At 49.8% G+C, this 17073-nt stretch overlaps 1 protein-coding gene across 4 annotated transcripts in view; it reads left to right on the top strand.

Annotated features, from left to right (window-relative positions):
- ST6GAL1 (ST6 beta-galactoside alpha-2,6-sialyltransferase 1) overlaps window positions 1–17073 on the top strand; it is a 120530-nt gene that overhangs the window by 28711 nt on the left and 74746 nt on the right. The window lies entirely within an intron of this gene.

The following is a 17073-nucleotide window of genomic DNA, read 5'->3' as shown; positions in this document are numbered from 1 at the left end:
AATACTGACATGGAAGAGAATAAAACAGGCCTGAAATCCTACCCCTGCTGACAGTCCTTCAGATAATTTTCATTAAGGTTACTCCTTCAGTCCTTCAGCCCCCACGGCATGTTGCCGCCCCCTGCACGGAAGTAGAGAGGTGAGGCCGAAAGAACCCTTAATTAGGAGCCCGGAGAATTTGCTGCTAGTCTGGGCACTCTCAGAGAGCTGATTTTTAAATATTCAGGAGTTTTGCAAACTGCTTGTTAAAAGCTGTTGACAGCTAGAGATTGGCCACGGTGGGGAAGTTTACACTGCCGAAGTTAGCCAGGTTTATAAACCAGGGCTTTTTGGTTTTGGAGATTCAGGTTACTTGCTCGTTCTACCACCGACAGGCTGGGAGGCATGAAGCAAGTCACTGTCCTGTGCATCTTCCTTGTCCTTCCTCTCCTGCGGAGAGTACTGCTCAGTAGCAGAATCCATTAGCAGAATGGATGAACAGATGAGATTTCTGTTCTAATCATCCCATGAGGCGGTCGTGAGGCTCCCTGCCCGTGGGAGGGGGCTTAGGTGATTGGTAAGCCTTTGGTTTCTCAGTGGAGAGAAGTCTGCTGGCCTTTCCCCACGCCTTGGCTTTCGCTTCTTGGGAAATCTGTGAATTACTGACACCCTTTTGTAAGGGCAGATAAAAACTCTCCATTTACTCATGGACATCTGGGGCATATTTCCTTCCTGGAAAAATCAAGGAGTCGGTCAAAGAAGTGTGAAAAGGAAGGCCCAGCACGGCTACATGTGAGAGCCAGGACTGAAATTAGAGCTTTTGACTCTTAAATTCTACAGGAGGGTATGAGGGGGGAGGAGGAGGAGGAGCACTTCCTGCCAAATGTAAAAATTGAAACAAAAGCCTCTTTCTTCAAGGCCCTGCTGTGGGCAGATTAGAGCTAATTAAATTAGCATAATGGAGCCCCAGCCTCTGCCCTTCTCCCTCTATTTTCCTGGAACCTTTGGGCTCCCTGCCTCCCCACCCGCGCCCCATGTATTCCGGGGAAGGGGATAGGGAGAAGGTGGGGCATCAATTAGGCACCAGTTCACTTTGTAGAATCGTAGTTCAGAGAATTAGAAAGGTGGGAAGGACTGGAGAGGCCATTTGGTCCGAAGCCCTCATTTTAAGAAGCCAGGTCGCACAGCTGGTGACTGGCGGTGGGTGGCCGATGGGAAGGTACGTGCTCCTCCTGGGGAGGCGGGGAACCAGGCTGGTGGGATGGGGCATGGCTCTGGAGGCCTCCTGATCACTGAGCCCTTGTGTGCCATGGCTAAGGGGACGTAGTGGATGGTCTCAGGGGCCGTCCCTGCCTCCACCTTTCTCAGACCCCTTCCCTTGCGTCTTCTGCCATAGCCTTTGTGCATGTGGGGCTTCTCTGGTGTGCTTGCAGTTAAGTCCCCTTCCTCATCAGGGGTTTGGTTTTCCACTGAAACCACCTGGGCAGATGCTAGTCTGGGGACTTACCTGTGTGTACGAGGGAGGGCAGGAAAGGGTCGGTGACGGCTCTAGGCACTGTGCTTGTACTCTTGTCTGCGGAATCTCATTTAGTTCTGCAGTGGCCTAACAGGATAATAGGTTTTTCCATCCCCACGAGGCAGATGTGGAAATGGAGTCTCTCGTGGAGGTAAAGAGACTTGCCCAAGATTTCACAGCCCACAGGCAACAGAGATGTAAACTCAGCCTGCTGTGACTCCACAGCTCTAGCGGATGCTTTTCACAGCAAGTGCTCGCCTCCAGGAGAGGGCGTTTCCGGATGATGCTGATGCGGTTCCAACAGGCAGGGTCCCTTCCCTTGGGGTACATCATTCCATCTCTGAGGCTATGTGAGCAGCTGCAGCTGCGTGCTTGGGGCTTGACAAAAGGCCACACTGTTCCTTTCAGATACCAAGGACTCTTCATTCTACAGCAAGATAGCATCAAAGCTGGGAGCATCCATAGAATTCTTTAGCATCGTCCCCTCACTCATGTGGTGGCCCCAGGTCTCTGAGTCATTTGGAAGCAGAGGCCCTCTCAGCCTCTGGGCTCCATGCGCTTTTGCCAGGCGAACATACTGAGGTGGATGTGCTCGGTTTTCCTCCATGTTTGGGTAAGTGATTATTCCTCTGGCAAGAGGGATTTACTTCAGTGTCATAGGTAGTTACCGAAAGCCAATTGGGTGCCTAGCCACATCTCGTGGCCCGTTCGGTCGGGAGATCCTGGCTGGGCCTTGAGTGCACTGGTATGGCAGGGGACCGGGGGAGGAGCCCTCCTACATCGACACGGTACCCGACGTCTGTTAGCCCACAGCCATACACCATTTCCAAGAATTCTAAAGGGAGAAATTGTCTCAAGGGTCTGCGTGTCCCAGGGCTCCCAGACCCCCCCAAAATTGAGTCTTCGGTGCTCCCCCTGCTAACTGCGGAGTAAAGCAGCAAATGGTGGGCCAGAGTCTTGGGAAGATTCCTGCAGAAGGGTAGCGCTGAGGGGAGGAGGCAGAGTGGCCAGAGGGGGGGATCTGGGAAGGCACTGCTGAGTGGGACAGGCGTCTTTGTGGGGCTGGGGTTGAGGGAGGCGTGGCGTGTACAGTTCTGTAGATAATCAGGAATACTTTTCCTTTGTGGCACCTGATCAGTTCCAGAGGCAGGAAAAACTCACTTCAGCAGGGCGCTCAGAACACGAGTCAGGGCTGAAAGAGGTCCTTGGAAAGCTGGTCGGTGGGCCTTCACATCTTCCATTTGAGGAAACGGAGGCCCAGAAAGGGGAAGAGCCTTGTCGGTGACACAGGTGGAGCTGGAGTCTGTGCTGAATGTCTGGCCAGGGTCTTTCACACCAAACCACTCTGGCTGCACGGGGAAGAATGTTCCCAGAGGCAGGTACAGCCCATTTCCTGCCTTGGCTTGTCTGGCCCCAAACCTGTGATGGGCGGGGTTTGGCTAGTGGAGGAATTTGTGGCAGTGGCCACCCAGAAGGTGTCCTCTCAATGATGTCAAAGATCTCCTGGCATCTCTGTGATGCCAGCTCTTCATCCTCCTCTGTTGTCAACCTTCCTAGAGGTCTTGTTGAGGCCGAGGTGTATCATTTCTGGCTTCTTGCTGGAAGCTCCCCCACTGTTGGAACAACTCACCATACGGAGAAAAGTGCCCCAGCTTTGAGGCCATTTGAACTGGGTGTAAACCTCGCTTGACCATAGCTGCACGACTACCTGGCTTTTCTGACTCAGTTTCCTCATCTGTAAAACGAGTGAAGATTAATAATTATTTATGTCCTGCTTTTCCCACAAAGTAGACGCCTGTTAAATGGTACCTCTGATTTTCTCCCTGCAGCTCTATTGAATCCTAACAACAACCTGCACTTATTTAAACTGCACAACTTGGGGGCGCCTGGGTGGCTCAGTCGGTTGGGCGACCGACTTTGGCTCAGGTCGTGATCTCGCAGTCTGTGAGTTCAAGCCCCGCATCAGGCTCTGTGCTGACAGCTCAGAGCCTGGAGCCTGTTTCAGATTCTGTGTCTCCCTCCCTCTCTCTCTGACCCTCCCCCGTTCATGCTCTGTCTCTCTCTCAAAAATAAATAAAACATAAAAAAAAAAATTAAAAAAAATAAACTGCACAACTTGATGAGTTTTGACACATGTTTACACTCATGAAATTCTCTGCACAGTCAAGTTAATGAGCATAATCATCAGCACTCAAAGTTTCCTCCTTCACCTTATCCTTCCCTCTTCCCCCTCTCTCTGTCCTGCCTCCCAGCCCCACGCAGCCCCTAATCTGCATTCCATCACTGCAGATTCGCGTGCGTTTTCTAGAACTTTAAGTAAATAGCATCATACAGCACGTGTTCTTCTTACACTCAGCATGATCGCTTTTAAGTTTTAATTTAAGTTTTTATCTCAACTCCAGTTAGTAAACATACAGTGTAATGTCAGTTTCAGGTGTACAATATAGTGATTCCTGACCTCCATATGCCACCCGGTGCTCATCACAGTTAGTGCCCTCCTTAATCATTTTGACATTCGTCCGCGTCGTGTGCGGAAGTGGTTCACATGCCTTTATTGCTGAATAGGGTCCTGCTGTATGGAAATACCACTGTCTGTTTATCCTTTTATCTATTAACAGACATTTGGGTTGTTGCCAATTTGGGGCCATTAAAATAAAGCCCCTATAAGCATTTGTGAAAAAATGTTGTGGGGACCTATGGATTCTTTTTCTTGCATCAGTACCTAAGAGTGTGATGGCTGGGCCAGATGGCGGGTGTATGTTGAACTTTTTAAGAAGCTGCCAAACTGTTTCCTAGAGTGGCAGTGCCGTCTTACATTGCCCCCCCTCCCCCCCGCCCAGCACTACCTGAGAATACCTGGAATAAACTAAATGAAGGAGGCACTGGACCCTCTCTGTACTATCTTTGGCAAGGTGCTCCATTTCCTTGCCAACACTTGGTATGGGCAGCCTTTTTAATTTTAGCTATCCTGCTAGGTTTGCGGTGATATCTTGTCATTTTATTCGCATTTCCTTAAAGATCAGTGCTGCTGATCATCTTTTCTTGTGCTTATTTGCCATCTGCCTGTTTCCTTTGGTGCAATGTCTGTGCAGAATCTTTTGTTCACTTAAAAAAAAATAGAATTTGTTTCTTTGTCTTCTTATGATTGAATCGAGCCCTTTGTCCACTCTACAAACAAATCCTTTATTGGAGATGTTTGGAAATGTATTTTCCAATTCCCAAGCTTGCATGTCGTGAGAGACTATGACACGTAAACTAATAATTACAATTTAGTTGAGTACGTACAGGGAAGTGCAAAGGAAGATGAGCAGTCTTAGGACAGGAAGTCAGGGAAGCTTCTAGAAGGTGAACGTATGAGAATTGGTTTGTAAAGGAAATTAAAAGTTAGCTAGGTGGAGGGAGGGCAGTCTGGGTGGAAGTTTGTACATGCAAAGGCATGGCCGTATTGAATGTCATGCTGCATGCAAAATTGTAAGTAATTTGATTGGACGACTGGGATTTTGGAGAAGGATGTGGGCTGGACTCCCAGTTGCCGGGGCTTATGGCCTGCGCGCTTCTATTTTTTTTTTTTTAATGTTTTGTTTTGAAACAATTGTAGATTCACTAGGAGTTGCAAAGATAGTACAGAGAGGTCCAGTGCATCCTTCATTTAGTTTATTCCAGTGGCTTCATCTTACATGATTATAGCACGATATCAAAACCAGGAACGTGAGATTGGGACAATGTGTGTCATTTTCTCGCATGGGTGGATTAGCAGAGCCGCTATTACGATCAAGAGATGGGCTGTTCTCTCACCAGAAAGATCTCCCTCATGCCACCCTTTCACTGTCCCACTGCCGTGGCCCCCCCCCCCCCCCACGTGTTTCCTCTCTATAATTTTGTCATTCTGAGAATGTTCTGTAAACAGAGATGGACAGTATGCAAACTTCTGAGACTGGCTTGTTTTCAGTCATCATAATACATTTCAGGCCCATCCAGGTAGTTGAATGTATCAGTAATTTGCTCTTTTTTTTTTTTTTTTTTTCCTGACTGGTATTCCATGGTATGGATGTACCAGTTTCACTATCGACCTTTGGAAGGACATTTTGGTTGTTCCCAGTTTTTGACTATTACAAATAAAGCTGCTGTGAACAATTTTGTGTAGGTTTTCGTGTAGACATAAATTTTTGTTTTTCTGGGATAAGTGCCCAGCAGTGCAATTGCTGAGTTGTATGGTAAGTGTATTTATTTATTTATTTATTTATTTATTTAAGAAACTGCCAAACTGTGACTGTACCATTTAACATGCCCACCAGCAGTGTGGGAGAGATCCACTTTCTCCACCTCCTTGCCGGTGTTTGGTAGGGTCATATTTTTATTTTAGCTCTTTTGATAGATGGGGGACCGTGTCTCATTATGGTCTTAATTTGCATTTCTCTGATGGCTAGTTGTGTGTCTCTTACCCTTTCTGCTCCTTAGGTCTGGCTGTGTGAATTTAGACCCCAGGCTATACTTTCTTTTTTTTTTATTATTTTTTTTAACATTTATTTATTTTTGAGACAGAGGGAGACAGAGCATGAACGGGGGAGGGTCAGAGAGAGAGGGAGACACAGAATCTGAAACAGGCTCCAGGCTCTGAGCAGTCAGCACAGAGCCCGACGTGGGGCTCGAACCCACGGACAGTGAGATCGTGACCTGAGCCGAAGTCGGACGTTTAACTGACTGAGCCACCCAGGTGCCCCTATACTTTTTAAATGTAGGAAGGAGGGGCGCCTGGGTGGCTCAGTCGGTTAAGTGTCAGACTCTTGATTTCCACCTAGGTCATGGTCTCATGGTTAGTGAGATCGAGCCCGCACTGGGCTCTGTGCTGACAGCATGGTGCCTGCTTGGGATTCTCTCTCTCTCTCTCTCTCTCTCTCTCTCTCTCTCTCTCTCTGCCACTCCCTTCAAAATAAATAAATAAACAAACTTTAAATGTGAGAAGCCAGAGGACCTAGTGCTGACAAGCCCCCTCCCACATTTCTGGAGTTGCCCCGAAGCCTGACTTCTTTGTCCTTTGACCTAGTTAGCCAGTTATCGGAGATCCTTCTTCATCATTCTGGGTGGCTCCAGGAAAGTGGTATTTTCTAGAGCTGCATATTTTTCCAGGGAAGTTCCCCCCGCCCCCTTCCGCAGATGAGCAAACAGCCTGTAAGTGTTGATTTTTTTACTGTGCTGTGGGGTAAGCTCTCTCTCTCCACCCTGTTCCTCCCCGGTGCCGGTATGCCAACATCTGTACTTACTGGCAGCTGAGATAAAGAAGCATCTGGAGTTAGGCCAGGATGGCTATTTTCTCAGTGTGTGGAGGTCTGAAATGCCAAGGGAATCTTGCATGGCCTCAGGCCTTCCTTGTGCTCAGCATCTCCTGATGTTGTCCTTTCACTTCTAGACGGACAGGCAGCGTTACTATGCTGGGAAAAATAATAATGGCAGCTAACAATCCTATAGCATTTATTATGCACCAGGTACTAAGTGCTTTCTATGCATTACCTCATTCATCCCAACAACCCTAAGAGTTTGGTGCTGTTAATACCGCATTTGACACATGAGGAAACGAAGGCATGGGAGGTCTCATAGCTAGTAAGTGGTGACTCAGTTGGGACTTGAACCCAGATGGCCTGACACCCAAGTCTTCTTGTTTTCAAATGTTTATTTCAGTTATAGTTCGTGAACATACAGTGCACAAGTCCGTCCTTCTAGTCCTCGCGCTCTGCTATCTGGGAGTAAGGGTGGGCGGCACCTTGTGTGATGCACACCTTACTGTGTGAAACTGTGGGCCTCAGGCCGTGCCTTTGGGAGCATTTGGGAGGCGGCGGTGGGGGGGGGGCATGCTGTGGGTGTTCTCTGGGGCGTCAGCACTTTGTGATGCTGCGGTGGGAAATGGAATAGCGGGGGATGTGCTTTCCTAGGCGGAAAGGAGAGTTTCTTGGAGGCCTGCACTGGCCATGGGCTGCTGTCCAGGTGTGAGTGAGGCTCAGGCTCGGAGCCACAGTCTTGTGGAGACACGATTCTGTTCTACGAGCCTGCTGTGCACTCAGGACTGGCTCACACACACTGTGGGAAGAGGCTGGCGGGGGAGGATGTGGGAGGCCCTGACCCTGGGGAAAGCACCCATCCTCACTGGTCCTCAGACTCTCAACCACCTGCCTGTGCAGTCATAACCTTGAGCTTGCCTGCCCCCACTCCCTCCTCAGAGATGACTGGGAAAGAGCTGGGGCTTTCTGGCCTGACAGATCTGGGTTTTGATTGCAAAACCCCAGTTTCTGCTATCAATAGGGCAATAACGATATCTAGTATCTAGATCGTTGTGAGGCTCAGTGGGGGCAGGTGTAGTGAATTACCCTAGAGCACATTGGTTCTCTCTCCTCTTCGTGGGGCCCTTTCCAACCATCCAGCTGAATGGCAGGGCTGTGCTGAAAGAAAATGGGTGTGTGTGTGTGTGTGTGTGGGCGTGTGTGTACCTTGTCCTGATTCCATCAGTGAAGAGTGTCCATTCGCTTACTTAGTACTCAAGCAACTTTTTAATGACCCTCTACCATGTGCCTGCTTCTGTAATAGGCCCTGTGAGCACAAGAGCCACATCCTTGACCTCACGTAGCGTAGGGTCTACAGAGAGAGACAGATATTAATTAGATAATAACACAACTGAGAGTGACATCGTGGATTGTGGAATTGCTCTGGAGGAAGTTCAGTGGTGCCTTGTAAGTGAGCCACGGTCTGAGGCCGGAAGACACTTCCTCAGGGCGCTGCTTCTGACCTGATTCTTTAGCCTTGATCCACCGAAGAGGCCCACGTGGAATGTTCTGTAGGATCAGTTCACTTGTCCTGACTGTAGGCTGACCTGATGCCTGGCCGCCCTGGTGTTCTCCCCACCCCAACAAGCCACACTGTCCTGGGAGGTTCCCCGGACCCAACCACTGACAGCTGCTGCTGGCCCACGGGGGCCAAGGCTTAGCTCAGAGCCACACCTTACAGGGAGGGCCTGGTTATGTTTTTGTTGTTGTTTGTTTTTAAGTGTGCTCATTACTCAGCTTATTACTTATCTGAACGCAGTGGTTTTGATCATCACACAGATATTTTAAAAACACTTTTACTGAGGTGTAATTTATGTTCCATGAAATTAACTTCCTTTAAGTGTAAATTCGATGGCTTCTAGTAAATGTACCGAGTTGTGGAACCATCCAGTTTTAGAACATGTTCATCATTGGAGGGGTCGTTCATCTTCACATGGAAAAGGCAAGAAAATTATTATTATTTTTAATGTGTATTTATTTTCGAGAGACAGAGCACAAGTGGGGCAGGGGCAGAGAGAGAGCGAGGGAGACCCAGAATCCGAAGCAGGCTCCAGGCTCTGAGCGCTCAGCACAGAGCCTGATGCAGGGCTCGAACCCGTGTGCCATGAGAATATGACCTGAGCTGAAGTCGGATGCCCAACTGACTGAGCCACCCAGGCGCCCCAAGAAAATTATTATTTTTTTAAATGTTTTTTTAATCTTTATTTATTTTTGAGAGAGAGACAGAATGTGAACAGGGGAGGATCAGAGAGAGAGGGAGACACAGAACCCAAAGCAGGCTCCAGGCTCTGAGCTGTCAGCACAGAGCCCGATGTGGGGCTTGAACTCACAAACTGTGAGATCATGACCTGAGCCGAAGTCAGACACTTAACCGACTGAGCCACCCAGGCGCCCCAAGAAAATTATTTTTTATGGAAATGTTCCATAATCATTCTGGGGTTAGTTCCGTTCTCCCAGCAGGAGGATCTAATTAATGAATTCAATTAGCATTTATCGAGTGCCCGCTGGAGCCACAGCTGGGCTAGGTGCAAAGGGGAATAAAGAGAGAAACTGTGGAGAGGGCAGTTTCTCTGTGGCTCACAATGTTCCCACTGAAGCTTCACTGTTCAGTGTCTCCTGTCTGCAGGTGTGGGTCTCATGGCGGTTACAGGGCAAGGTGCTTGCTTTTCACCCTGTAGCTCTTTGCTGAGGACAAGGCAAGGGCCTTGCTTGTGCAATAGTGACGTACTGAAAATACTGGCTGAGCAGAGAGAGGGAAGCGTACTCTCCAACATCTGCAAACGGCTCTAGACTTTCACAGGCCTGGATGCAGGATCTGGGAAGAGAGGAGAGTGGGTGTGCTGTTCACAGTGCAAAGATTCCATAAGGTGGGGTCGGGGTGCGCGGTGAGGATGCGCTGGGGGAAGAAAGCACGAGCAGTCAGAACAGGGGGCTTGGGGGAGTTCAGGGAGTAGTGGTGCCTTGGGTCACCTACAGCTTAGGGGCACATTTGCATGTGGTGGGGTGTGGCTCGGAGGCTTGCGGGTGAGGTGGGGGTGAGGAATTTGGACTTAGTGGAGCAAACTTGGAAGAGGCCATTTTGTCTCTAAGGAGGGGCGTAATTGTCCAGAGCCGGATGTGGAGCACAGTCTTGTATGTGGAGAGAGGTGGGAGGCAGGCATGGTTTGGGAGGCTACTGCAAGGGCCCTGATATTAGGTGATGTGGACCTGACTTTAGCTGCGCCGGTAGGGTGAGGCAGGAAGAAGTGGATCGGAGAGAAGATTCTCTCAAGTGCGGGGAGAAAATCTCCCCGTTCCAGCTTCTTCTCCTGGGGTCCAGACCTGCCTCATGCACTTCAGCCAATCCCTCACGCTCCGCGTGTTCAATACCAGCTTCACCGGCCCCTCCCCACACCGTGCCCTCCTCTCTGCCTGCCATGCTCTCCTCCCCTCCAGTTCTCTATTCCACTCTTCTTGCCCAGGAGGAAGGAGGGGAGCCAGAAAGCAAAACGCTACCACGGAAGGCAGTGCCGTGGAAGGTAGTGGTGAGAGATTTCCAGAGTGGGAAATGCCCAATGCCGAACAGGGGAGCTGAAGAAGGGCTGGGGACTTAGGGCTGGTAGTAGGCAGGCAAGCCAGATGCTTCAGATGCAAGATTTAAAGAGGCACTCATTCATGCTCAGATGCCAACCCTGGACTCACATGCCCCTGAGATTTTGCACTCCAGGTGCCTTCCTTGCCTTCCTCTAGTCCTGGACTAGGTTCCTGGAGAGAACTGGTCTTTGGGAGGACCCTGGTGACTTTGGACAAAGCACTGACTTTTAATTTTTTTTTTTTTAAGTTCATTAGAGAGAGAGAGAGTTGGGGGAGGGTGGGCAGGGGCAGAGAGAGAGAGACGCTCAAGCAGGCTCCACACTGCCAGCACAGAGCCGGAAGAGGGGCCTCGATCCCACGAATCGTGAGATCATGACCTGAGCCAACGCCAAGAGCTGGACGCTTAACCAACTGAGCCACCCAGGAACCCCCAAAGCACTGACTTTTAAAGGACTCAGGACAGAGTGTGGAAGCTTCAGTGGGGAGCTTCCTGAAGCTGTGTTAGGGCCCACTGTCTCCCACCTCCTTACCCCAAGACAGCCCTTCAGGGTCTCCACGGACTCTGTGGTTCCTGGAGCATGGTTTGAAGAATACGGATCAACCCCAATCCCCATCTAACCATAGGGAGTCCTGAGACCCACGGAAAATTTGACTTACCAAGGCCACCCAGGCAGCGTGACCTTAGAGGTCTCCCTGTACTTCCCTTTGATTCATCATCTTCTGTTGTTTTATATTCTTTTTATTATCTCTTCTAATCTCCCCCCCCCCCCCCCCCCCCCCCAAGGATTGGAAACAGCTGATACTGCAGGTCTCCAAGTATTTGAAGGCTGCGGTCTAATTCTGAGAAGTCCGTTTATTGAGTACCTGCTACCTACCAGGCATCATTTTAGGGGCTTTTACATTCATTATTTTAATTCTTATAGGCATCTTTCCAGGTGCATTATCCCATTTACCGGATGAGGAGACTGAGGCTCAGAGAGAACAAGTGGCTTCCTTAAATTTTCGGTTACTGACGGTGCTCCTGTGCCCAAAGCCTGTGTTCTTTCTCCACACCACGCCTTTCCTCAGTCATTCATACGGAGTGCGCTGATGCCAGGCCCCGTTTTTGGTGCTGATACAGCACAAAGGAGACAAAATCCTGCTGAACCCTACCCCACTAGTCCCTCTGCTCATGAAGGGCGGTTGGCCCGCTCTTCATAAGGCCTCCTGTTGCAGTCGTCTCTGGGCTGCCTGTGGTGGTCGCAGTGATTTTTGGCTGTTGCTGAGATGCAATCCATGGCCCAGTTCACTCCCCAGCCAACAAGTCACACGGGTTCCTTTCTGGGTGCCCTTGGGTTTCTGCAACATTCCATGGACAGGCACTCACGCAATACAGGCATTTTGTTCTCTGCAAGGACCTTGCCTGCTGCTCCCTCCTCCACCGTTCCCCCTACATTTCTTGGCACTTATCACCAGCAGCTTCCTCCGGCTGCCACCCCAGCCCAGCAGAGCTCTGATTCACTTGGTGATTTAGCCCTGATAAAGGCGAGTTATTTTGGCCTCTGCTGCCCTCAGCCCCAGTGAGAATTTGGACACAATGTTTTCACTTGTCACGTTAGACTGTTTGCCAGAGTTTGCGGAAAAAGGCCTGTATTATTGATGCCCTTGCCAGGAACAGCTGCGCCCTGCCAGCCTGTCATGTGAGCCCTCTGAGACTCCCGGCTGCAAGGCCCACAGCTCTCCTGGGCCCCCTGGCTCAGGTGGGAAATGTGATCCGATCTGACAGAAACTGCAAACAGCCCAGCAGGGCAGAAAGCAGCTTGGAAGGGACTGATCAGATTCCTCTCCTAGGAATCGACCACAGCCCAGCGTGTGTCTCGGGGGGGCTGATTCCATCCTGTGCTATAGTGGAGCCCATCGTATTTGACAATTTTATTTTCTTTGTTTTAGAGACAGAGAGTGCACACGAGTGGGGAAGGGGAGCGGAGGTGGAAAGGGAGAGAAAGAATCTTAAGCAGGCTCCACGCTCTGTGTGGAACCTGACTCAGGGCTTGATCCCACAACCCTGGGATCACGGCCTGAGCCGAAATCAAGAGTCGACGCTCAACCAACTGAGCCACCCATGTGCCCCAGGGGCCCCATTATATTTGAGGTCTTTTAGTCTGACGTCTCCCTCCTCCACAAGATTAAACAAATGGACCCTTAGCCACTAGAAACAAACAGACCTTTGGAATGAGTTTTTGATGTGGGGTTTATCTCCATTTAATGGATGGGAAAGTAGCCTTGGAGAGAACAGCGAAGTACCCGAGGTCTGTCCTCCTCGTTTCGGGATGCCGTGAGCCACCAGACACAAAAGGACATTTTCCCGGCTCGCCTGTAGGTTACCTCTGCAGCCGGTGCCAGCTGTGGCTCTCACCTTCCTCTCTTGCCATCACTCTGTGAACACGGATATCCCATTTCTGGAGCTTCTCATTCCGGTGGGGACTTGACTCAAGTTCAGGATCTGCCAGGTCGGTGGTTGGTGGGGCTGCAGGTCAGAGCAGGGGTAAGGAAAGGTAGTCTCTGGCACCTTCTCCTCTATCAACTGAAATGGCTTCTCTTCACCTCTCCTGCCCCATCAGAGCCCCTTTTTGGTGTCAGGAACTCAACACTGAGCTTAGAGAAAATGATAATGTCACTTGCTTGCTTAGAAAACCTCTGCCAGTCCCAGTTTCTTGGGTAAATTGGGACGAGAAACACTTCTGTCTGGAGCAGATAATTCTGAACCCCATTTCCATCACTGCAGCCCTCGTATCCTCACCCCTCATAGCTTCTCACCATTCTGTGACTACTACGGGCCTTCTTTCATAGCTAAGCCTTTGGACTACCATTCTCTCTGGATATGCCTTTTTCTGCCTGGCAAACTCCTATTCATCCTTCAGAGCCCAGGAGGAGCATTACCATTCCTGACTTCCTCCAGTGGAGTCGGTGGTACCCCAGCCTTTAGTTCTGAATGCCTTCCATGTGCTTACACCCATCATTTTATGGGTCTTTCTCTTCCTCCGAGGCCTCAGGGGCAGGGGCTGGACCCTGTTTATTTCTGTATCACCTGTACTTGAACAAAATGAATGGGGGCTCATGAATGAATTATTTGCTAATGTGTGAGTCATAGGTGGGCTCCACTTTAATTAAGTACAAAGTCCAAGGACTTCAGTGAGAGGTGATAGGCTGAGTCTGTGGTGCTATTGATTAATTGAGCCAGGTACTGTGCCAAGGACATTAGTGCAGGTGAGCCCTGCAGCCGAGAGGGGGTGGCACGGGAGTGAAGTAACGTTGCAAAAGCTTCGAAATTGTAGCGTGAGGCACAGCGTCCCCAGGTCAGCCTCTCAAATTCTCCACCCAGCCTGCCTCCCAAGAGGGGGGCTCCTTAAGGCTGGGTGCAGACCTGGAGAAAGAGTGCAGATTCTGGATGGTCCCAAAAGGAAGGGGACGGGGTGGTACTCAGAAGAGGAGTAGAAGCCGGGGTAGCAGGAAGTACGAGGCAAACTTTTCTTTCCTTACTGTGATACTGGGGGCATCTTGCTGGCCAGAGCTCCTGCCGGCCGCTGTGGAGGCTGAAATATGAGCTGGGGCCAGGCAAGAATTTGGAGCCAGACCTGGATATGCAGGTCCTTTTGTGCCCCTGCCTGTTTAATTCTGCCTCCCCCTACTGCTGGGTGTAGGCACGTAGGCTTTAAAGACAATAAGATCTGAGTTCAGATCCTGGTCTCAGACACTTGAACTGCGACTTGTGTAGCACTGAGTAAAACTACTAGGGTGGCTATTTTTATGAATTTATTTAATTTTTTACTTTTCCCTTTTTAAAAATTTTACTTTCGGTATCGTTAACAGGGTTATGTTAGTTTCGGGTGTACAGTATAGTGAATTAACAATTCTGTACGTTACCTGGTGCTCATCATGACAGGTGTACTCTTAATCCCCTTCAGTGTTTATTATTTTTGAGAGGGAGAGAGAGAGAGAGAGCAATCAGGGGAGGGGCAGAGAGAGAGGGAGACACAGAATCGCAAGCAGGCTCCAGGTTCTGTCAGCACAGAGCCTGACGCGGGGATCGAACCCACAGACCATGAGATCATGACCTGAGCTGAAGTCGGCTGCTTAACTGACTGAGACACCCAGGTGCCCCCTCTTAATCCCCTTTACCTATTTCTTTTTTTTTAAATTTTTTTAATGTTTATTTATTTTTGAGACAGAGAGAGACAAAGCATGAACAGGGAAGGGTCAGAGAGAGAGGGAGACACAGAATCTGAAACAGGCTCCGGGCTCCGAGCTGTCAGCACAGAGCCCGATGCGGGGCTTGAACCCACGGACCGTGAGATCATGACCTGGGCCGAAGTCAGACGCTCAACCGACTGAGCCACCCAGGCGCCCCCCCCTTCACCTATTTCACCCAATCCCCCCACCCACCTCCCTCTGGTAACCATCAGTTCTCTACAGTAAAGAGCCCATTTCTTGGTTTGTCTCTTTTTCCCTCGTTCATTTGTTTTGTTTCATGTGCATATGGGTGAAGTCGTATGGTATTTGTCTTTCTCTGACCGACTTCTTTCACTTAGCGTAATACACTCAAGCTCCATTAGGGTTGCAATTTCATAGGGTCATTAGGACCAGGAATGGCATCACTGCTGGGAGGCTGTGGGCTGAGACATCTAGTTTATTCCTCGGAATACCTACAGGCACGTGCTGTTATCATTCTGAAATCACAGATCCTTAACTGGGGTTCAGAGAGGTTCTACAAGCTGCCCAAGCTCCCGTAGCGAGTCAACGATAGTGGTGGCACAGCTGGGTCCACTAGGTCACCCGTCTCCAATCTGCGTGGTCCTAAGAACCACCTGGGGCTCTTGGTGAAGGAGCAGTTCCCAGGTTCTGTGTCAGCTGTTGATTGAGCTTGCTTAGCGTGGGGCTCCGGGAGCAGAGGATGAAACAGATACCCAGGATGATATTAGGATCTGGCAAGTTTAGGAAACGGTGTTGTGCTCTCCTGCCTGTTAGGTGTGGCTCACGGTTGGCCCCCTATAAATGATGGCTGTGAGTATTGTGACATGAACTGACTCAGAGGGTAGCTTACCGTGAAAAGGTTTTCATCTTTTAAAGGCTCATTAGTCCTACAGCTAGCTCTAAGATAGAAGTTAAGGGAAGTAGATTCTGGATCAGTGAGTCTACATTCTAAAACTCTAGACTCAGAGAACGATCTGCACACGGAATGAGCTGCCTTCAGAGGTCCTGTTGTTTGTGATCGAGCAGTCGGTGGTGACACCATGTGTCGGGTGGGCTGGTCAGTTCCTCGAGGACCCGGTGGCCGCTCAGCATCTGCCCCAGGCATGCACGCACCAGGAGTCCTTCATGTTAATGTACCAGCGGAGGTGGAGTGGAGCAGCTGTGCAAAAGTCAGGAAGGATCCCGACTCTGGGAGGGAACACAGGAAGGAAGGGATGGCAGAGGCCGAAGTGAGAAGCTGTCTCTGGGCCATCACTCCCTGCTTTGGGCCCTGGGAAGCTTCTGCAGTTTCCTCTGTAGCTGAGTCTCCGGACTCTCGGTCCTACCATGAGGGCACAGAATACTTCATTTTCCTTGGGGACTGATGGTGGGCAGTTGTCTGTCTCTTCTCTATATGTCTGGGTCGTGCCTTTGTTTTGAAGTTCTTAAGGCCCATCTTGGGGGCATATAAATCATAGACCATAGGGAACGTTGTCTCATCAGAGCCTGGAGGAAAGCTTGACCCCTGTCCTGTTTTTAACCGCAGCATTGATGACAAAACTCAGCACCGGCTTTCCTAGAGACCAAGAGCATCTCTAAGACCCTGCTAAAACTGATGGAAGCCTACCGAATAACTGCCTTGGATACTTTGATTTCTAAGATCCATGATAATAGCTGCCACTCTGAACACCGATTGTGTGTTGGTGCTTTATGTATCTTTTCTCATTTAATCCTTTCAGCAGCCGTGTGATATAGGGAACACTATCCTTGTTTTACAGATGAATAAACTGAGGCTCAGGGAATTCAGCTAAGTTGCTCTAGGTGACAGAGCTAGTAAGCAACGGACTTGGACCTCAGACCTGTGTCTGTGTGAATCACACATTAGAACTTATTATGCCTACGCTACTGTGTCTCATTGGGATAATATGAAGTTTTGCTTCTCTCGATGAGGAGGAAAGTTAGGGATTGGTTACCCTGACTGGTGACAGAGCGCAAAGCTTTGTTAAGAGTGCTTCAAAGGGATGGCTGATCCCTGTATTCATGTTTGAAGTCATCTGTAACGTTTATGAATGTGGATAACCATGACCTTCCTCAAGTCATGTCTTGGTGATTGCAGCAGAGAGCGATTTGCTGTCACTCCTGACTCTCGGGGAGGCTCTATCCCGGCTAAGAGTGTTGAAAAATGTGTGCACGCTGCTGGGCTCTGGGGCAAGGATGTTGAGGTCCAGGAATCTGACTGCCCTTGAGTGATGACAGCTGGGAAGATGAAATGAGAAGAAGGGAGCGTGAGCTGTGTGTCATTTCATCAACCTGGGGCTTGAGACCATGGGATACCTGTGTGTATTCACTTGGATAAGGAGACCATCTGAGCCCCCGCCTCTGTGTGCCGAACACAAGGAGACCGCATCTTCTAGTAGATAGATCTGCCGTGTTAGAGAAATAAAAATCCCCCAGGAGAGGTGAAGGAATCTGGGGGCTTTCTCC

The sequence above is a fragment of the Prionailurus bengalensis genome, chromosome C2 (assembly GCF_016509475.1).
Source record: "Prionailurus bengalensis isolate Pbe53 chromosome C2, Fcat_Pben_1.1_paternal_pri, whole genome shotgun sequence".
NCBI lineage: Eukaryota > Metazoa > Chordata > Mammalia > Carnivora > Felidae > Prionailurus > Prionailurus bengalensis.
Note: the sequence above shows the minus strand (reverse complement) of the source record. Positions and strands in the feature narration are given on the sequence as shown.